Here is a 23,402-nt window from a genome sequence, read left to right on the forward strand (position 1 = left end):
CTTTCATGTAGGCCCTTAAAATGAAAACAAAAGCTTCACCATCAAGGTAGCTTCTGTCTCTTTCAGGATCTGTGGCATAAAATTATTTTTTCTTGCTTCCTGTTTTGTGGAGTTGGTAAAAAGCCACAAATCCAAATATTTTGTGGGGGAATCTGGCACTCATTGCGTACACGTCGGCTTATATATGGGCGCTGCTGAACGGGACTCCTGAACTCCTCAGTGCTCCTGGAACATTAGATGTGAAATAATGCGCTCAGAACACTTTTGCCGTGATTTTTGAGAGCCAGCTAGACGCCACAGCCTGTAGCGGCCGACGGCGGCTCAGAGGTGGGGTGCTGGCGGGCAGCAGTAGGCAGCAGCCGTACCTCCGCTTGCCTCCCGCGGGTGCTGCCTGCCCTAGGGGCGAGCTGTGTCCTGGGGCTCACGGTATGTTGCTGCAGTGCAAAGTGACCTCGGGCAGCCTTAGGACGAATCCAGCTTTTTTTAGGGTAGATGTAAGGGGAAGGGTGACCTGCTCAAATATAAAAAGGTTTCTTGCGAGTGGCAGCGTTCAGAGGGGCACGTATGGATGCATAATGCAGCTTGGCCTGGTTTTCTGCTGCCTGTGTAGTTACTTCAGCGTGCATGGGGGAAACAAGCGTGTAAAACTTGAGCATCTTATTGCATGCTAATTTTAAAAGTGATGAAAGGATGTACCAGCAAGTGATGAATCAGGCACTTAGAGCACAGCACAGCTTGTTTTTAGCAGTGACACGGACTGAATAATATGTATTTTTGTTCTGCAGGCTTAATTTTAAAATATGAGGGGAATAAAGCTGAATGCTGTATAAATACACAGCATTTTTTTTTGTCAGTGAACACAGAATTAAAAGTCAGCTGCTTAGTAAACACCATTTAAAGATTAGAGCACTGAAGCAACAAACACTAGATAAGCTTTTAATATAATAACAATATAGTCTGGCTTCTTTTAAAGGAAGAAAACACCCTAAAGATTGTGTGCATGTAAGAAACACATGAGAGAAACTTGCTGAAGTACAAGTTTGGTGCTCTGTTTAACTTAGGTGTGAAGATGAAAAGCCTCAGGGAAACAGGAGAGGTGGAGTACAAGCAACTCTAGATCTAACGAGGCTTCATCACCAAAGAAAGTTTGGGAATTGGTAGTACAGTTTTGAAAAGACACTGCCAAGATAAATTATTTCCAGTGTAATTAATAAAGAAGGAAGAAAGTGTTCAGTTGTTTCATGCGCACCATCTGCCAGTGTTGTATTTCTATTTTGTAGGAATTTTCTACTCACGTTGCTGCAGTTGATATTTGGAAGGAGGAAAATACAGAATATAAAAGACAGCATTGGACAGGGAAGGGCTGAACTTAGGGATAGGGCTGGAATGCATGTGGATCCTTTCAATGTGTGGGAAAAGCTAGTCAGGACTCAGCGGTTTGATTTAGACCCAATACCGTGTTTTGAATAGCTTGCCCGTAGCAAACCAGTCGATAATGGTTTCTGCTTTTGGTTAGTGCTTGTCTTCTAGATCGGAATAGCTTGTTGTAGTGCGCTTCCAGATGTGATTTCCCAGGGTGATTCAAAGGCTCAAAATACTTCAGTGAGTCACAAAGCAGGGTGTCAGTAGCCACGTTTTTCAAGATCATTATGTTCAGGCAAGAGCCTGGAGAGGAGGCTACGCTGCGGTTTGACTGCAAAACTGTTGGCTCCACGTTCTCGTGAAGTCTGTGTATGGATATGGCTAGAGCCTGACATCTTAGAGCTCTGTCCTGTCTACACATTTTCCAACATCTTTTTTACACAAAGACTACAGGGAACATCAGCCAACACGTGTCTTGTGTTATTTTTGCATTATCATTGTTAGGATTTTGTATGTTGACTAATCTGTTATTGCTGTGGTGTATCACTGAAACAAAATGTGGCCTTATTTCGACAGGGAGATGTATGTCCTGTGACACAATTGCTTTGTGATATATTGCACTGCCTTGTTAGCTTGATATTTTCTATTAATGTGAAAGGGAAGAGGAGAGCATGGAGTAGGGGAGCAGAAGAATAAGAGATGTTCATCTGGCCATGAATTTTCCCTCTCCTTGAAAGGCTCTCATGTCCTCTACCAATTAGTCGCCTTCCCTGTACTACGTGATGTGCTTGCCCACTCAGAGTTTAGTGGGCAGTTCAGATGCAGTTTGCTCCCGCTGAAAAATCACTGCAGGCAAAGCAGCTCCACCAGTCTTCCTAGGCTGCCCTGTGGGTCACTTGGCTGCCAGGCTTGTGAAATAGCAGTGCGTTCTTCTGGGTTCAGCCAGAGTCTAAAGAACCAGGCATTTTCGAGTAAGTGATCCTGCTTATTTTCAAGTGACCAGGTTTATTTGAAACAGTTTATATAGATTACTTCAGATGGTTTGGGGGTTTTTGTAATGATTTTTGATGTGAAAGAACTCAAATTTTATGTTCACTGCCAGATTTGCTGAGGTTTCATGATGCAGGTAACTTATGGACTTTACTGAAGATGGAGATTTATGGAAGCAAAAATGATGCCATTATGTACTTTAGTGTATTCCTGTTTAACTTTTTGAAGAAAAAAAAATCAGAAGTTAGTTGAACAGTTGGTAAAAGTTTTATTATATGACTATTATGATGATTTTCCAGTCATTAGTTTCACTTTCACTGCATTTTTTTGTTTGCTTGTCTGTTCATTTTATTGATCTGATTTTATTCAGTGGGAGCAGCAATGGTTATAGATATTAATTTCCAATAAAGGTCTTATCTTATTTGTTTAAAAAAAAACAAACAAAAAAAACCCCAAAAACCAAACAAACAAACCAAAACAAAAAAACCCAAAACACCTTACCCCCCAAAAAAGAACCCAACCCACAACCTTCTAAAAATTCCTATCTGAATAGAAAATTTGAACAACTGAAAAATCACAGCAATATATAGGATATGTATGTAGAGGGTGCTTTTCTGGAGAGGCAGAGGAGGTGTTGATTTGGTAGCGGCCCTGAGATCTTCAGAGGAATCCTAAAACGGTTGTGTATGTTTAGTCATACTGACTTTCTTTGAAATAGATACTTTTCTCAAAATTTAAAAGAAAACTCTGCATAATATAGGCTCTTAGCTAGCATGCTTACTGTCCTATCTTGGACTTTATAGGACAGAGTGCAAACCTTTTACTTCTATGGCAGAACAGCTTCTCATGCAAAATAGTCCTCAAGATGTGACCGAGACCGCTCATGTCGTAGCATCAAACCAAGAGCGCACACGATTGCCACCCAGGGTGTGAGGTTTTAGCTGGTATGTAGAGTTGTGTTTCAGTGAACAGGTGGAAGTAATGATGACAATAAGAATGTCTTTGATGCCATATTTAGCAAGTGCTCTTTTCCTCAAATGGGAAGATCAAAAAACAGGAAGTGGTTTTCTTGCTTGTAATATGAAGCTTGGCTTCACAGCCGGTGCCCTGTCCGAAAATCTGCCTCTCTTTTGCAGGGAGGACTAAACTGTTGATTTCCCTGCTGCCCGTGACTTCCCTGTTGGGTTTGCTTCTCTGTGCGAGTTTAATGCAGGAAATACAGCTGGAACCAAGTCAGCTCTTCGTCCCTTTAGGTACATCTGTACTATCACAGTTGGAAGAGCCTGAAAGCCTCCTTCCACTCCTGAGTAGCTTATGCTTTTATTGTCCTCAGGGCAAGCAAAGTAAATCCCTGAGTTAGGGAAGTCTGGCCATGGACCAGAGGCTATTGCATATTTGTCCCCATGAGTGATGTGCTCCAAAAACCTGATGGTTCCCATTATGCATGTAAACCAGATCACACCAGGTGGCCCAAGAACTGCAGAATTCTGTTGAGCACATCTCTTCAGAGACAGCAGATGTGTCACTTACTGTTCGTGCTGGTCTTTGAGTGGTGGCTTTCATTGTCTTGGCTGACATTTAACAAAGACTGTTTTAATCATACTCCATTTAGTTCTGTGGCTAACAAACACATTGACTTTGGAAGGGATAGTGTTTGCTCATAGTCAAACCTCCTCTAAGACGTTGAGAAGATGAGCACTGAAAAGTAAGGACATCCTACTGGTCCAACTGTATGACTGTTGTCTACTTAAGAACTACTCGCCTGCGGGAGTCAAATGCAGTAAATCTATCCTGTAGAACTGAGCTCCTCAGTTATATATCCTTTAAAACAAGGACCCACGTGGGAGCTATCTTTTGCTTCAGCTGACTTGTCATCTGTTGTCTTTTGGTACACACTCTCTATACTGTAAATCTAAAACATAACTGAGTTACAAAAAGAGGTGAGAGAGAATACTGATTCTATAAACTGAATGGAAAAATTTGATTCCCCAAGTAATATGTTATTTCTTTTGTGTTTCTTGTGACTAAGAAAACAATGGTAGAGGACATAGGAAATGTACCCGAGTTGCGTATGCGTGGATGAGCTAACATTTGCAGTCACTTGGAGCTGTGGACATAAGCTGGTATATGCTGCTCAAGCTTGAGTCTAGCAGTGCTGTCTTTTTTCATGCTTTTTGTATTAAAACTGCGTTTGGCATATCATTTTGGTTGAGGTACCAGTTTGAAGTTCAGTAATGTGGCATGTATGTATTCAGAACAACAAGGGTCAGGTTTTGCACTTTCAGTTTTTTCTGACATTGAAAGGTATCTACCAATTAGCCTGAAACCTTCAGGGATCCCCCGCTGTTATTTTCCAGCCATGAACATCTTGCTAAAATATATTCAAAGTCAGCACTTCGTGTTGAGTTGCTGGCGTCATTGGATTGTTCTTCCTGTTAGGACTTGCTTGATTTGAACGAGCAGAGCGCAGCTGCCTCTCAGTGATGCCCAGTATACCAGTTATTTGTGGTTGTACGCATAAGGGAATAGTGCAGTAGCAAACGGCAACTTGGCACGTTACGCTATTCGTGCTTCTTCTAGTGGCTGGATTTTGAAATCCTTATGTCATCCATGAGGATGTACACAGACATCTCATGAATAGTGAAATGTATAAACCCGCCATAGTAATTATTAGGCAGTGCATATTCAAGTGACTACTATAATGCCTGTAATTATGTTAAATGCAGTATTAGGTACACAAACTTGTAACAGTTGAATAATGGAAAATGTATTCCCTGTATTTTAATAGCTTATTAGCTATTAAAATTCTCTAGTATTATATACTAGAGATATATTTGGTCTATTTTCCATAGACATATGGGCAAACATGCTGCATGGGTGTTCCTCTGTTTCATAAAGGAAAGAGCAAGTATAAAGAAATTCCTCTTTCATTTATGTAGATAAGTTTCACAACAGTGGGTGGAAGAGAAAAGACTAAAAATATTGTTATGTCTGTAAGTTAGATTTCAGTTAGCACGAGCACTATTGTGTGTGATCTCTTAATTTATGTGTGGCAAACTCAAAGGTGAGATGACCCAGTTCTGATTGCGATCTTGTGTCAGTGTAAAGCAGATGGACAGCAGCAGCTCCCCATGCAGCCGTGACGCTCTTGTTGGTGGAAGTCAGCTCGAGATCAGAATCTGAAAAATTTACATATTCTAGATAAGAAGGCGAAACTTTATATTTCGTCTTGCTAGTTTTGAAGGAACTGTAAAGGAAACCAAGTCTTAGCTGGGTTTCTACTTGTCCTCAGTTTTCTACTGTCTCCTTTTATGCTGTGAACTACAAGGAAAAACTAAGCTAAGACATTAGTGTAAAATAAAAGGCTATCTGGTACTTCAGAAAAGGATCCTACTCAGTGGGGTTAACTGCTACTGGGGCATACAACTGGGTCTCTGCAATGAATGTACCACAGGGTGCCTCGGGTCCTCTCAGAGTAGGCAAAAAGGGATTTCTGAACTGAGCTGGAGGACAGCACTTGTGGTTACGGAGAGCTCTCCTCTCTATTCAGGATAGACAATAAGTATACTAATGTGCTGAATTTTTGGTCCTTTTGACTTTTTCAGGGTACTGGTTTATTGTAATGGAGCACTCACATAAACTTGTGCAACATATGCATTTTTCAGATGTTGCTGGGTAAAAATAGCTGCAAATTGCCAAGAACTGGCTTCTGGGATATAAATGTGAATTTCACAAGTCTTTTTATTTAAGGTTAAATTAAAGCAAAACCAAGGGAAAGACCTCCAAGGTCTTTGTTTAAAACAAAAACAAAAACCAAAAAACACCCCAAACAAGAAAAAGTGTGTTGTGTATGTTAGGTTTGTGAAAAATAACACCCTAAAAGAAACAAGGGTCTTAGCCTTTGCTCAGATGTGATGGGTATCCTCAACCTAAAGTCCAGAAGTACTAGATTTTCTTTCCAAACAGGAGGTGTCTTCTGAATGTGGATGAGGAATCAGACAAATCGGTTAGACAGAATAAGTAATAAAATGCTGCTTGGAGGTGTAAGGCAAGGTTGCAATCCAGCAGGATTTTAAAATTATGCAAGCTTTAAAAGGAAGATAGGAGAATGAGGTGCTGAGGTGCTTAGGGACATGGTGTAGTGGTGGTCTTGGTAGTATTAGGTTTACAGTTGGACTCGATGATCTTAAAGGTCTTTTCCAACCTATACGATTCTGTGATTCTGTGAATACAAAAGCATTGCAGCTGATTTTAGAATTTAATTAGGCACCGGATTATACTACTGCTCGTATGGTTTCAAGCAAATAACTGAAACTCTAGGTTTCAATTTCCCATACGTGAATACAATGACATAGTGTTTCTTACTTTCATTAGAGAAGTGAACATTGTTTCTCAAAAATTTATTCTCTGTGATTTATTCATATTGTATGGGGGTTTTGGGTGGCGGGTGGGGGGTTAAGCTATGTCCTCTTATAAGCATCTTTGTGGAAATGTCTTCATGGCACTATGGAAACAAAGATCTTCTCTTGAGTCCCAAATGGAAATTCTTGCTATGCATATTTGAGCAACTTTAATCTGTAACACAATTTAATTAAAAGTTATCAGGGAATATTTTAGTTATTTTATAGAGACTATGGCGAAACAATTTTTTTTGTTTGTTTTCCTCAGATAGGTTATTTGTAAAATTAGACTGTGGCACTCCGTTACTGTGGATCTTATTAACGTCATCGTACATGAATTTTTCAAATTTCCATATAAACTATGTGTTTTTATTGCAGATGGTTGGGTTTTGGTTTTGTATTGACTGATTGTATAAAATCTTCCAAAAGCGTCAATATATGTTTTTAAAATATTACTGAACAAACTATTTTGTTATCTCCCCGTCTTCCTCCTACATACATCCTCCAATTTTACCAGAGGTAACAAAAAGTTATGCTAAAGGAGTTTGAACTTGTTGAGACCACCTCCCATTTCTAGGTTGGTGTTTGATTTTTGTCGTATTGAATTTGGAGCAGAAATTAACTCAGTGAAGGAATGTAGCGCAAGGGCCCAGATCTGGATGATTGGCTTTCCTCCCAGTTTTCCCACACCAACCTAGACCTCCGAGATGGAGATCCCCCTCTCCGAAAACGAGACTCGGACAAAGTGCAAATTCTTCATTTCCTGAAATCTCGTTGTTTAAGGCCAACAAACATGCAGGTCAACGTGCAGGTTGCAGAACCAGAACTGAACACCAGCTCAGTTTCCCTGGATCAATGAAGTGTAATTTGAGGCTTGCGGTTGCCTATCCAGCGTGGAGAACCAGCACTGAGAACAAAGGCTGAACACCGGTTCCGTCAGATATTTGAGCAGCAAAATACTGTTACCGCTGTTCTCTGCTTCTGGCAGTCAGCTCAGTGCTGCGCTGTTTAGGTAGGCCAGGCGTAAATTTGTCGTGATGGTTACGCCAGCAAATTCTCCTAGAACAGAGGCAGCTTGTGCTGTCCCTATGTAGGTAACTTCAAGAAGGAGAAAAAAAAAAAAAAAAGAAAGGGAAAGAAAAAAAAAAAAGATTTGAGCTCTGCAGATGTTCACATAGACTGTCTTTTACAACAAAGCTTCTTGGTCTGACTATAAGTCTGTCTCTCTTTATAAAACCAAGTCAGCAAAGAGTCCTTGGTGAACAATAAATGAAAAACTTTACGCAAGTCTGGCACCAGATGCGGATTAAAGAGCAGTAGATGCAATTGACTGTGATACCTAATGGTGTTTTCAGCAAGACATATGAAAGATTAAACCTATAGCTTCTGCCCTCAGTGGGAGATGGTGCATACGAATGTGTGCTGTTGACTTGAATGTCTTTGCAGTGTGACTGCTGCTTTTTGGATGGGGAGCCTTCTTTGGTCAGTAGAAACTTGGGCTCATAGGATTTTGTTTAGCTGCGTTTCAGGATGCTAATTAATAATTAGGCTTCACTGAGTGTTCACTAGGATGTAATCAGATCTGTATTTTAAGCGAGTATGTTTTTTTGACTGTTTGTTTTTACTGAAGAGCTCATTAGAAGTTGATGGGAGTTGACTGCATCTGGGCCTAATCATGCATCTCTTCGTGAAGTGCCTAATTCAATTGATTGGGTTGTTTAGTGACAAGAAATACAATGTCAGCAGGACCTTAATTATTAAATCTAACCAAAACATGAGCATTATGAGTAATGCATAGAGGTAGATCAAAACTCTTACATCTCCGTGTCTGAGCAGAAACACTGGAAAAGGTAAAAAGTACTTCTTATTAGTGTGGATATGCAGTATTGTACAATTACTGCTCGACATGTGTCTCCATAAAAGATGTGCCACACCATGATAATAGTTAAAATTTTATCTGTCAGTTCGCTCAAGGGTGATTGAATTATAATGCTTATGTTAAATGCACAATATCAAATGTAATTGATATGTCTTTCTGCTCTGTTGCAGATTATACCATCTTACTTAAACTGCGAGACAAGAATATTTCTTGAAAATTAAGACCTCTTCAGGTAAGGACTGAGTTAAGTAATTTTCTTTCTATAAAGACCATTGTTGTTAATAAGCACCAGCATGAAGTAAACACAGCGGACAGTTATTGTTTGTGAACTACACTTTGAAAAGCTGAAGAAAAATCACTTGAGATGTTCACGGTGATCCAGGCTGTAGTAGACAGGGTAATTGAGAAAGACACATCTATGCACGTTTGGATGATCTTACTATTTTGAATGCTTGGTACCTAGGATGTCTTTCAAGACGGGATTGGTAAAGAATTGTCTTCTGACAGAAAAATGGGAGCCAGCTGAGAAAGTGACTGGAGGTAATGGGCAGCACTTTGACACCAGGTTTTAGCAGCATGACTCTGGTGCAGGCTGCTTGTCATTGTCCATCTCGTATTTTCTGAGAAGCATTGGTAGACCTAAATTTCATGTTCAGGAAATGTCCCTAGTCCCCTTGGGGTTACTGCTAAATAATAACGTGCCCAGCAAGTTAAGTTGTCATTCTTTGACTGATGTCTCCCCTGGGATAAATGAGCAGTAGTTCTGCAGAGCGAAAAATCAGCAGCTCTTTGTTTAAACAATCTGTTAAAACTCCTGCCTTGTGCTTAAGAAAAAGGATTTGAGGCTTTTCAGGAGGATTGTTGAAAGATTAAATAATTACTCTGTTCATTATGGGAAAAACCCCAATTTGCTGGAGATGGTGCTGTAAAGCCATATAGTCACAGCTGACGTAAAAATAAAATGTGCGAAGTTTTACCTTGTCACATAATGGGGTGGGGGTTGTGCTTATTCTACTTCTAATGCAGACTGGTACAATGCAGGTAAGCAGTTCACTCAACTCCAAGTAAAGGAGAGAGAAATACATTAATTTGATAGATGTTTACAAAACATATGAAGATACCCTATAAGTTATGAACTGTCAATCCACTTTTCCAAAGTAATGAAAACTTTGTGAGCTGTTCCATCTACAGAGCCCTTGCTATTCTTTCAGTTTCTTCCATTTATACGTACCTATTTCATCTTCGAGCTTATAAACAAAATACAGGAAGCTGTTGAAATAGGATAATTAAATATTTTTCCATACACAGGTAGCTCTTCCTGACCGCACCATATTCTGTTACCTTGCCTGAGTATCATAAAGAGCCTGAAATTGAGAAATTGTGTTGAAATTCCTTTGGGTTTGCATTCTTGGAACTTTTCCTAGAGCAATTTCACGACTTAATTTGCATTTGGTGTTAGAAAATTTATAAGACTCCGGTGCTTTGTTACTTATGCCTAGGTTTTGAAAGGAAAAAGAATGAATGCCTGTTAAGTTTAAAATAAAATTGTAGCCTTTTCTTATAAAAATGGACATGTTCTCATTGAAGTGCCAGTAAGTTGCATGGAGGTATTAAGAAAATAAAAAGCTATCTATTATCTTCCAAAGCTTATAACCTAAACAAATGAATTAAGCATAATGTTTTCTATGTTAATCTTTATTTATATAGGAACATGGTATATAAGAATTTTTAAGATCATTAAAACGCTATTAATTTTCTGTGTTCTGTCCCAAATCTTTGTCTTGCTGTGCCTGTAGAAAATGATTATTTTTCTTGTTAGATGTTCAAGCAGGTTTTAAACTGCATTTAGAAATATTTCCTTTTACAAGAAACTTTTTTTTTTTGCTGTTGGTTTTGAATCTTTTTAAGGTTAGTATTCTATTTACCATATGTAACTACATGATAGCAAATGCTGGTCTTGCTTCTCCAGTATCCTAGTTTATTGTTTATCTGCTTGAATCAGTAGAAATGAGTACAAAGATGGTAATAGTACCAATTTAATTGCATGGATGTATACATCGCATTTGGTTGTACATCTGCATAGATGTAAATGGCTTTACTGCTTCACGTTGAAGACCTTCTGAAGCTCATTGGATTACTCCATGCTTAAAATGTCTCCCTGGAGGAAGGGGATACCTTGGACATCTTATATTACGTGCCTAGCCAGTTCAGTCATTTTAGGAAGAAAATGCACTAGTAAATTAAACACAGAAGGAACCATGAGTAAGTCCGTGCTTTTTCTATGTAATTCCTGTACTATCCCTTGTTTTTAGAATTATACTCGCGTAATACAAAAATTTTGAGCTGGCATACACTGCATTATAGGATTCTGCCTGTAAAATGCTATGGAAGATTGTCCACTCTTTTAGCAGTAACTTTTTAACACATGACTAGTTATAGTTCAAATCAAGCTTTGAAGTTTTAGTGACTACTTAAATTTTGAATGCCCTCCCTTATGCAATGGTTAAAGTAACTCCAGTGGGTTGTTCTGGTTGTGTCTGCCGCTGCTTTACCAATATAGGGAATTGTTGTACTTCAAAGGCTGTATATAAATATGTTATTTGTATATCTGCACTACCATTTATTACTGGAAAAATCAATAATAAATAATAGGACAAAGTAATAATAAGTCTGGTGCTTCATGCATTGTGCACCTGAAAAACCCATTTGAGCTTGGTTTTGCTTTGAGAAGGACTTTAACTTAATTGTGGTTATTCCACAGATATGTCTTCTGTGGAAAGAAGAAATAATAACATAATAATAAGAAGAAATAATAACATCAAACCTAATAACTTCAGCTGAAAGCATTTTCTGCTAATATTTCACATGGAACCAATGCAGCTGAGATAAGGATATGGCAATATTCAGAAAACTGTTGCTCCGTGGCCTGGGCTTTAAACCACTCTCATTCTTGAGCTGACTCTTATTAGGCCCAGAAGTTGTCTTAGGGAGCACAACCAACTGAAACCTATTTCTTTTGGGCAGGGGGGAACAGGGAGGAAGACGACAGAGGTAGCTCTCATGTGGTTTAGCTTCGTAAGCTGTTGTCACAGACAGGGTCATGAGAAAAGTAGCGGTAGTCCAAGGGAAATAGAAGGAGGGTGAGGGTGGGACTGGGAGAGGAGAGCAGAGTAGTCCCTTCATTGGCAACCCACTGTCATTTGAGCTCAGCTGTCTCATAAAACTGCTCTTTGCAAGTCGGTGAGGAATCCTCCAGTCTGCTGAGCAGGGCAGAATAAAGGGGCAAGTGTCTTATTAGTGTCAGACCCCGTGAAACATCTGCATCCCACTAGTTCCTAAGGAAAATACTCCCCGAGCCTCCCTCCAGCTCAGTGCTCTTTTAAGACTCCTGTTCTTCCTCCTCCTGAATCCTTTTGGCAGATTCAATTTACGTCACACTCTGGGGATTTGATTAATTTCCTATTATTGACCTAGTCCTGCAAACCCCTGCACTCAAGGTTGGCAAGCGTGCTGTTGCATCTCAGTATAGACGAGTTCTGCTCCTGCACATTCAACCTATGGCATGTTTACTGTACGGGAGGATACACCCAAACTATGTTTGCCTGACGAATAGGTGGCACTAGAATGTGAAATCTACCCTAGTAACAGAGGGAATAAATTTACTCTGTATGGAACTTTTAAGCAGTTTTTAGCATATGCCTTAGTATCATAATTTTAAATTAGATTTGTTCAAAATGGAAATCCAGATTCAAGCTGACATCATAACATATGACCTCCAGTAGCAATGAAAATTGAAAACATGAGACAAGGGCATTAATCACCCAAGTTTATAAGCTTGCCCTGAATGTTCATCTGAAATGTTAATGCTATTTTATTATATCCAATAACAGCTTAAAGTAAAAATTTATGAATACTGCGGGGTGCCTAAGATAAGGCATTCAGGCTCATTTTATTGTACTCTGGCTCAAATCTTTCAAGCCTTTAGTTAAGTGCACAGAGCTAGTTGTATGCCTAACCTATTGCTTTTAGTGCATGCATAACCTATTGCATTTACTGGGACTGGAAATGTGAGCAAGATAGTAGGGATCTAATTTGGCAGCTAGACTTGTGTGAAGTCATAAATTTGTTCGTACATACCCCGTTGCAGGAGGAAGTGTTAGATGGCCTCGGCGTGGATGTGCCTGTGAAGTTAGGGTAATTTTTTTCTGGGGTTTTTTAGTTTGCTTAGCAATTTGAATTTTGGTTTGGAGTTCTGCTAGTAATTCTTTTTTGTAGAGATAGTTGTAGTAGTAGTGTGGAATGTAGTTTAATATGGACTATAATGAAAGCAATTTAACTTACGTATGCATAACTGACCAGGGCTGTAATCAAACAGATCTTTTCAAGATGACTTGATAGAATTATGCTTTAAACCAACTTGTAGTTTCATTAATTTTTTGAGTCTCAACGTATTGTCATTGATTCTGTTTGTTTGTAGCTGGTATTTTATAATTAACAGGTACAAAATTTATTTGATAGTTTGAAAAGAAAGAAATTTAAGAATGTCATATTGACTTGCATTTGATCTCAAATTTATAGTGCTTCCTCTATAATATATTCCCTTTACATGTGACCTCATCATCGTATCCCAGAATATTAAAAATTGATGTCATATATAGTTGACTTCAGTGGAGTTCGGAAGAACACAAGGGAAGGTGGGGTCATTACTTTCCAAACCATTCACGGCTGCTGTTGAGTTGAGGGTCTCCTCTCTTGTCTTGAAGAATATAGCTCTTGCTCCTTCTGCCCTTTGAGGTATAAAAGTTAAAACTTTGTCTGTGGTATTTGTGTCCGGTTTGTTTTGGTCTGTGTATTTTTATTGTGACTTAAAAATACTAAACATGATCAGTGTTGCTTTACTTTTCCAGCTCTTGAATATGCAAGAAGTCAGCTTGAATGTTTAAAGAATGTGGGGTCAAAATATGATCTCATATTAGCAGAAGTATATGCATGTTGTGCTAAGTACTTTTGCATGTGTTAGGAAGACGTATTTAGGCCACCATCAGGAAAACCTTTCTAATGAAAGCCTTAGGGAGGAAGGTGTAGCTTATCAGAAATGGGGGACAACATAAAGACAATTTTTGAGACATCCAGACAACCAGAAAACTTGCCTGTTTTCCACCACAAACCCTCCTCTTTTCAATGTACCCCAGGGAGGAGAAGCATAACGTTTGAGCAAGCCTTGGGCTGCGCAGTTTGGAGCGGTAAGCAAGCAAGCTGCAGCAAGAGGTGCAAACTTGCTAGGGCCCAGGAGTAGCATCATATAAATGAAGAATGTCTGATTGCTAATTAGAAGTCAAACGGAGTGCCTGGATGGGACTCCCCTTAGCTGCATGCTTTAATTCCCAAGTTGGAGGTGGGGGGGAAACCCCAACAAAACGCCCTTACTAATGAGCTGAAGTTTATACCTGGTGTTTAAATGTCTCGCGTGTCAATGGAGAATCTTTTGCTGGGAGAGCTTCTTTGTTCCTTTGGAGCTTGAGCCAGTGATTTCAAAATGCTTTTATAGGTGAAAATGAGCTTAATTGACAGTGAGCTGGTTGTGGCTTTTGTATTCTGCTTTATTGGGTAGTTCCAGTAGTAAACTGAATTTATTGAAGTAAATCTATGAAATGACCCTAATTGCCTGTTCTCAATAATATTTTTAAGGACCTCCACTCTTTGCCTGTTTTTATTTTAATGTAAGGTACATGGTGCAGCTTGTATACGCATATTGTTTGAAGGCTTTGAATGGCTTGCCTGTCTGATCCATTTTAATAGATTCCAGCCCTTTTCCATGACATCATTATTGTAACAGACTTCCTAGAAAATATGAACAGCTGCTGTGTATTTTTTTCCTGTGTTTTATATAAAAACTGTAGCAGCTTTTCCGTTCTCTACAAATGACAGCAATAGGCTTGTCTGATGTAAAACAAAATGAAAAAAAGTCAAAGTAAGGAGCTGTGATACTGTTAACAGGCCAGTAATGTAACAGGTCCCCATGTATGAATCGTTTCATAATGCAATAAGGGATTACTTATGCTGCTGTCATACTGGTCAAAGGTTGGTCCCATTTCCTTCCCCCTCCTCCCCCTGAACTAAACTGTGCATCATTAAAGATGATGAAAACAGTATTGTACTCAGCTTCCTGGCCCGGATGGCAATTTGCATGAAGAATATTTTTTTTTTTTTTTCCCCCCTAATATCATTCTTATGCAGACTGTGCATAGAGGTTTTAAAGTTCTTTTCAGTTCTTACAGTTCAGGTCAAGGAGGCTTGCTCCATTGTTTCTCTGTGCATCCTGGCATTCAGGGATGGTTTAGAGGCTACTTTACATGGAGCCTAGAGTATTAAATAAAACCAGGAATTCATCAGTCTTGTTGTTACACCTAATTTTCTATCTGGCTCCATTTGTAAATAGCTGAAAGGTGTCAAAGAATGATGTGAGCCTTTAGATCGTTGTATTGCTTTTTGTCTGGAATACCTCAGTTGGAGTTTTAGTATCTTTTAGGTGACTTGTACAAACCAACCAGGAAGTCTGGTATGTTTCATTCAGCAATATCTGCATTTGATTTAACAAAAATAGAAGGTATAAACAAAAACCTATCCTTTACGTGGCTCTAGGTAGAAACATGCAGTGCTATGCAGCATAGCGAGGTGCTTGTACATCACTCCTGCCATCCAGCAAGCCAGGAGTTAACAGTCAATTTGGGTCTCACCCAGGTGCTCCAGCTGGAGTAAGGAGGCAACACTGATTGATGGAACTGCTGCTTAGAGAAATCTGCAAAATCCACTGTAAAGTCCAGCTTCTTGTTAGCTGGAGTGGGTTTTGCTTAATGGTTCTGCAACCAGGGCTCAACTTCAGCTGATCTTTTTCTTTTCCGTGTTCCTCTATGATTCTTTTTAGACTAGAGAGTCAAAAAATCAGACTGAGTTATTGGGGAAATGCCCAACCCATGTATTTCAGTATATGGTTCCAGTAATGCATGAATTGTGCTGCCCTAGGGTTTTCTGATCCCATGATAGATCGTGGCTATGGTGCTCAGCTGTACCCAGGGATGTGTGGTCCAGAGGTGTGCTGAGTATGAATCACTGTAGGAAGTTGGTCCCAGCTGCAGTACGAGAGCTCAGGTGCCAGTTTTGGGTGCCTGGTGTCCAGGGATACCCAGAAGGCTCCAGCCCTGCGGTGACTCGAGCGGGAAGCGTGGCCAGTCTGACTGGGGGAGGGCGTGCTGGAGCCCGGCTCGCTTAGAGACTGGCCAAGCCTTACGATGTAATATGGCCATAAGATGACTCATTGTCAGTTAATGCTGCTGTCTTAGTCCTATGTCTTTTGGTGAGCTTTCTCCCTTCATTTGAAAATAAGACACCTGTGTTTTGTCTTGTGGGGGGAAAAAAAAGCAACAACTAAGTATCTCTCTCTTCTTTGTGATGCAGCGAGATGGTTTATGCACCAGCTAGGTGACTGTGAGCAGACTGAAAAATACTAAAAGAAAATCAATACTAACCTTGCAATGAGAAGCTAGATAAAGACAGGGCTACGTTGTTCCTGTCTGTGGTGTTCATCAAATGGTGCCCGTTTTGTGGCTGCATATAGAGAAACAATTTCATGAAATAAATAACTAATACCTTCTGGGGGTTAGCAGTTACAAGCCCTTCTTCATCTAGCAGCAACTTTACAAAAGACTGCTTGACCTGTTCTCCGTTCATGTCCTAAAGCAGACTTGAAAGCACATAATATATAAATAATAATAATGCAAATTATTGTTAGCCCAGATGTGGCAGAACACATGAAAACTACTCTCTGGTTTATAACCACAGAAGGCCTAAACCAGCATGTGAATATATCATGGGACTGATGCCTACAGAAAAAAGCTAAGGTCATTCCTTCGAATGTTTGATGCATCGTGGTACCCAGCGACTAATGGTTGATGTCTGTGGCTTCTGTGCTGTACACACTACGGGTAGGAGGACACCTTCAAACCACACGCATGTTTTTGAAGGTCAGCTCGCACCAGGGTGGTACAGCTAACGCAAATCCAGTTTCATTCCAGCATTAAACAATGTATAAAATTCATTTTTTGTCATTCTCTTCTTGTTTACATGGAAATGAGTGTAAAAAGTCTGATGTTCAGTGGAACAAAATGAAGAAACATCATGTTATGTAGAAAGTATTTCAGACTATAGTTCTTATCATACTACTTGTGCCCTGAGGAAAGTGTCTTTCTCATTACCCTAAAATTCCCCAATATGGGGAAAGCTGTGGGAACGGACTCGTACTGATTTTTAGCTTACTGTTTGTCTTTTTTTAATGCATGCAGAAATTAATTTCTTCCTTCCTCTTCCCTCAACCCCCATATCATTTTAGAAATTATAGTGCTCTGGCATTGCATTTCTAGTCAGCCTGGCTTATTTCAGGTGTACAAACAGGCTGTGTATTGTTTTATTAATTATTTTCAGTAAATAAACTTCTTTACAAAACAGTTTTTCCATTCCCCCCTCCCCCCAAAAAAAAGAAGGTTCCAGAGAGTAACTGATATTTGCATAAATATATATTAATAGATTTTAAATAGGTTTCGGAGATCAATATTAGCCAGCTCAGCTTATAAAAATTTTACCTACAAAATAAAGCTATTTTGTAGCTATTATTTTATTTTTATTTTTAAAAAATGCAAAACATCGAGTATCCTGTAGAGAAAAAACATTTTATGATGGAAAAAATTTTGCAGTTATTGATACTTATAATCTACAATATGTAGAATATCAATTTAATGATAATGACCATATCCATTCTGACCTGTATGGCAAAGCAAAACTATGGAGAAATTCCACTGAAATTAATGTAATTAATCTACAGTTACAGTCCTGAGTCAAAAATATGGATCATGTATTTGTAATTTGAATACAAAGAGATCTGGAAAATAAAAGTTCTACCATTCTTCACATGTCACGCAAAATGTTTTGTGTTTTAATTCACAGAACTCTGAAATGAAACTTGGAATATGTCTTGGTAACAGAACATGTAAAAAAAAAAAAAAAAACCCAAAAAAATGTAATTCAATGAAAAATTACTTAACTGTGGCTTTCCTACTGAAGACCCTTCTTACAGTGATAAACCTGAAATGATTATTATAATGAAAACATGAACCTTGGAGTGAGAGGAGAGGACAATGAAGAGTATTTAAATTCAGTCTGTTTTATAAATAACAGTAAATGGTATGTTGAGCATGAGAATTGATTTTTCTCATTTGTAGTACAGATTTTTTTTTTCAGTTAGATTTGTGCTAAAGTTAATGGTAGACCATGGGAAGAAAAGTATGTTTTAATTAGCTGAGCATGAGTTTTCAGATATTTATTGCATCTCCTAGCATCAGTGCCTGAGCACGAAGTGGGTCAGCCAGCTACTTCGTCTGTACCACCAGAAGTAGTCAGACCATTGAAATACGTAAGACACAAAGACCTTTCTGAGGCCCACAGTATTTGAAAGGCTCTACTTATTTCTGTGTGTCTTTCTGCTATGTAAACGTGTATCCTCATGATAAACTCTTTAGGGTGTGGCTCACATTTTAGGGTATCACTTGCCAAGACCAGTCCTTGTGAGTGTGGCAGTGTTGCCACAACATAGGAGAAAGTTTTTGAATATGCCTTGAAAATAATGTTATTTTGTCAGTCCTATTTAAAAATCCCCCACTAGGATTGTTTTACTACTTATTCGGTAGGTACTTGAGAATCTGTGCTCTCCTGGCTTTTCCTAATATTGTGGTACATGTCATGCGTGGAGGGTATTCTAATGGTTGGTGTGAATGGTAATAAGAAGGCTTGGGGTTATTTTGCGGGGAGGGGGGTGGGGGTCTAGGGGGTTTTTTGTGGTGTGGTTTTTTTTTTCTTTATCACCATCAGCTTCAGGCTGGCCCATGTTGGCAATGGGTATAATTTATTATGAGCTATTGCCTTTAGAACCAGTAGCCTATTCTCTGTGAAATGAGTTGATGCTTATCAGACCAAACGCAGAAGTCTATGCTGCAAACCATCAGTACAACCAAAACGTAATAGCATCGCTGTTGTAGCCATGACGTTCAAAGACTGTTAAGTGGGGCAGGGTTTGCAGGGAGAAGTAATATCTTTTATTGGATCAACCAATATAGTTGGAAAAAACAGACGCTTTCAGACAAACAAGCCCTTCTTCAGGTCTGTGCAGGAAAGGCTTTCTGTGCCCAAAAGTTTGTCTGTTTTTTCCAATTGTATCAGTTGGTCTAATAAAAGATACTACCTCTCCCTGCAAACTTTGCCTGACTGAAACATTAACATTCCTGTCAGCAGCTTTAACAGAAAGGCCAGCAGCAGCATGGGCACAGTGTTTTACTGAATTTTATATGCCATACTTCTTCTCGTGCTTTACCTGCCCTGCACTTCTCAGACATGGGGTGGAAAGCGAGAATATCTTCAGTTACGAAGATGTCACTTTAGACATGGACTGACAACACTCATTGGAGAGCGTTTATTGCTTTCCTTAACTTAAACTTTTCATGAAAAGGAAATTTTGTCTTCTATGGGGTCTGTTTCTTTCTCCCCACCTGGGAGATGTAGGTCCCTATCTCCCGTTAATGCCAATCTTCCCTGCATGGCCAGCCCATGCATTGGAGCGGTTACAGGAGGGAAATTTGTTCCCCGGACATCGCTGTGCTTTTCTGATGAGTCCGATTTGTGATGTGCTTAAGTCTGGAGCAACGATACTCGCCCAATAGCTGCTCATAAGTCTCTTGCCTAGATTTAGAAAGGGCTCTCCTTGCAGAAAATAGAAGACAAAAATATTTGGTGTCTTGATGGAAAGTGGGTCTAAAGGGGTCTGCTGTAATGTAAAAACAAAAGGAGCAGTGTTTCCAGCTAGAGCGCCAAACGTCTTGGAGTCCAATGCGGAAAATGTTTATAGTGTTGTATAGTTTTATTACTACAGACTGAAGAAAAACAGCTTATTAAATGGCTTTTGGGGGCTAGATTTTGTATGAGTGGACTATCAAATAGTGGACAAAGAAAAACCCTCTCTACTATGGGGTGGGAGCAGGGAATCTGTACAGAGTTCTTGGCTTCCTTGTACAGTGTACAAGGACAAATGCTGTTCTCGCACTCACTGAGGGTCCTATTTGCTGTGGGGAGTTGGGCTGTGATGCCAGGAGGCTGTGTGGATGCCCGTGGGCACACGGATTACCAGGCTCGAGGTACTGCCAAGTCCTCCCACAGGGGACACTGTGAAAACAGCATTTGTGGAGCTGTTGCCTTTCTACTCCTCCACTCCCAAGACGCTTCATATAAAACCTGTTTACTTGGGCTTGTTTTTTAGCTGACATTCTCCAGTTGTGTTTTGCTCGGCGTTTCCTCGGTGTGATGGGCACTAATGCGTGCAGAGCAGTCACTTCTGTCTGCACCAGCTGGACCATGTGTGATAATCATAGTGCTTGTAGCCCTCTTGGTGAGATTTATCTCTTCTCAAGCGATAAATGTTATTAAAGCAGATAAAGTTCAGTAGCAAGCTCATCAGTGCCGTTTGTTTAATTGTCTTTGGTGTCTTCACTGCTTTGCTAGTGCTATACTAATGCCAGCTGTTGCTGAAGACTGTAGCTGCAGGGTGAGCCTAGGGCTGCCGTGGAGTCCTGAGACAGTTTGGCTATTATGCTGTTGCAGCAAGAGAACAAATAGTTCTCTCTGCTTATTGCAGAATGAGGTGCGAGTGAGTTGTTGTGTCGTCTCAAGAAGCTGGACCAGAGAGCTAGGCTGAAGCCAGGGCCTGAAAAATGTAGCCTGTGCCTACGTGTCAGGGTGAAAAATAGTTGGGCTGCTGTTCTCCCTGTTGTGTTCATAGGCAGTGACTGAGGAGGATTTGGAGTTGAACATGAAAAAAAAAAAGATGTCTCTGTGTTAAAACTACATGTAGACTAAAAATGAGTGAGGAAAGAAAGATGTGAAGGAGGAAAAGGTAGAAGTGTGTGTTTTCACTGCTTGCACGTAAAGTGTTGTGTCCCTTACTCTTCTGCCTGCAGGAGAAAAATGTATTCCTTATTTGGTCTCAGCTGGTGTGAGCTGGTCCACTTCCTCTTGTAGATCCCTAAGTATTTTTGAAGCCTTTAGCCTCAACACCTTTCAGCTCTGTCCTTCCAACAGACGCTGATTTGCGGAGTCCTTCTCAATTTCGTAAGTTGTATGTGCTGAATTTCTCCCTTCTTCACCCCCGAAGTACTGGGATTTCTTTGGGTGTGATGGGTGCCAGGGTGGGATCCTTCTTGGTATCAGCCTCCAGGCAGGACGTGACAAATGGGCCTGAATAAAACCTAAACCCTAGTACCCTGTAGCAAAGGAGGTGGAAGATGTCCTTTTTGCTTTGAATTCTGTGGCGTTTTCATTGCTGCTCCACTGCCATGTTGTGCACTGTCCTCGCAGGCAACCATTCCTTGATGCTTTCATTGCGTCTTGCATGGTTCTTATTAGCAGCCGTGATCTGCTGCAGCTTGGCATGTATCTCTGCAGCTGAAGAGGTATCCAAAAAATTGTTTACTTGCTTGCAAACATGGGAAGCCAGCTGTGATGTTTACTGCTCATTCATGTTTGGAAGATCATTTTGCAGCCAAAAGAAAGCTTAAAATCTGGAGACATTTCGGCATTTGTCTAGCTGAGTGGGTGGATAGATTGTTTTCAAGCCTTGATTAAAGCGCATGTGTTGGGGCACAAGGATGGAGAAGCAAAACAATGCAAATGTAGTGTGAAGTATTGTTTAGGAGCTGAAATACAGATATATACGGTGACATGCCAAAATGTAAGGTCCAAGTCTGGTGTAAGCAAATAAATGGCATGTATGGCCAAGAAAAGCCAAGGAGAGAGACAGAAAAACATGACCTGAAGAGGCAGACCACGGATGCTAACACGGTCTGTTACGTGTAAGAACTACATATGTGGGACAAATCACTGTCATCCAAATCTCTCTTTAAAAAATAATGAGACACACTGCTGCCACCATGAAAGCTTAATGTGTAAGGTCTGCTGTAAATTACACTTCAGTATAATGTGTACAGAGACTCTGAACGCTGGAACTGGTGCCTCCCTGCATATAATTTGAGGCACATGTGATAGTAATTCAAAGATACTCTCTTATCCTAATTTCTAATGTATGTATCTTGTAGTGTAGTCTTGTTAACTTTTGCCAAATCTAGGCTAATAATAACAAATAATATTTAATATTTTTGCTGATGTAACAAGCTTAGAAGCCAGCCTGTTGAATCTGAATAGCTTTGTGATGATAAAATACCAGCATCAAAATTTAAGGAAGCAGTGAGATTGACGTGGAACCTTTGTTTGGTGTATAACTTTTTATTACACACCAGTTTTCACTTAACTACTTTGAATGTTGTGTGACAGAAATAAAATTCACTGGATTTGTTCTCTTCAATAAATGAAAGGTAAACATAGCTTATATTATTTTAACTTTTCCAAGAAGAGTCTTGCAACATGGGCTTCTTGTTCCTGTGCTTATCTGTAGTAACCATCCTCTTGACAAATGTTTCTTTTCTAGGTGGGAACAGTTAGTTTCATTTCTCCACTTGAGCAAAATTCCTTTCTTTTTTTCTTCTCCACATAAATTAGTAGGTGGGACTTATCTCGAGTTGCTGTAAAGTATGTGAATTTTAGCACATGTACATTAATCCTATTTTTTCACATATTTGCACTTTGCAAACACCTCAATGAATTTTTTTTTTTTTCCTCCAGAAAACTTTTGGAATGGTTCCTCTTCTTAGAGGATTCTTCATTATGCATCCTCACATCAGTTTGTACTCATGCACAAGAGCCTCGCTCTACTCGCCACTTTTCCACAGCCCTGCAGGGCAACAGTTTTCTTCTGCTATTTCCTTGTGCTGTGAAAGATGTACCCATTCCTCACACATGCTTTCCTTCTCTTGGTTGGGAATTACATGCTTTTTAATCTCCGTTCTCCCAAGTTATTGCTGGTCCTTTTCCTATTCCTTAGTAAATCCATTAATTCCCAATTCTTCAGCTGCCTCTGAAGAATCTTAGAGCCTCCTCTTCTGGGTAGTTTGTTTCTCTTCCACCATAGGTGACTAAATCTTTCCCTTCTTTTTCTGGTGATAATCCAGGAGCTCCCTCCTCTCTGTTCTTCTCCCATCTCTCTGTTTATTTTAGAGGAGATAGAAGTGCTTTTGTCTAATGTCAGTTCAGTTAGGCACATGTTATCTAATCGGTGACATTTTCTGGAGGTTTGCAACCTTCTGGCTCTGATTGTGTTAAGTATCTGACATTTTTCCATTGGGCTCTGTATCTTTCCTTCGCTGGAAGAGGACATAATAACCCCAAACACCTTTCTATCACAAGCTATTATGGCTAAAATGATTTTTCTCTGTCTCAGTTCCTGGTTGCAGAAAAATGTAAGTTAAAAAAAAAAAGCTATCTTATTTTAAAAACACATGACTCATTATGTACTGCATTTATTCCTTAGCTGAAAAAGAAAAGATATATTTCCAGACAATATAGTTGAACTATACATGATTTCCAGGATGTCTTCATTCAGAATTTTGCTTATTTGTAGCTTATCTTTTGAGCTGCTTTATTTTTAGCTTAATGAAGAATGAAGAAAAATAGTTTACATTTGGCAAAAAACCTAACAATTTATCATGGGCATACAGAAGCTAAAAAGAAGGCAGATGCTGGATTCTTCATTGTCTGTAACATACCAGCTGAGTGTCGGGCTTCGT

At 39.6% G+C, this 23,402-nt stretch overlaps 1 protein-coding gene across 10 annotated transcripts in view; it reads left to right on the forward strand.

The window, feature by feature from the left end:
- BMPR1B (bone morphogenetic protein receptor type 1B) overlaps nt 1-23,402 on the forward strand; it is a 295,110-nt gene that overhangs the window by 124,875 nt on the left and 146,833 nt on the right. For 8 of the 10 annotated variants that reach the window (XM_075500594.1, XM_075500597.1, XM_075500598.1 and 5 more), the window contains one exon: nt 8,802-8,863. The gene's annotated coding sequence lies outside the window, so the exon portion shown is untranslated. Of the gene's footprint in view, nt 1-2,284; nt 2,334-3,488; nt 3,606-8,801; nt 8,864-23,402 lie in introns of those variants that run through there. The other 2 variants (XM_075500595.1, XM_075500603.1) reach the window with 2 other exon arrangements.

The sequence above is a fragment of the Mycteria americana genome, chromosome 4 (assembly GCF_035582795.1).
Source record: "Mycteria americana isolate JAX WOST 10 ecotype Jacksonville Zoo and Gardens chromosome 4, USCA_MyAme_1.0, whole genome shotgun sequence".
NCBI classification, from domain to species: domain Eukaryota; kingdom Metazoa; phylum Chordata; class Aves; order Ciconiiformes; family Ciconiidae; genus Mycteria; species Mycteria americana.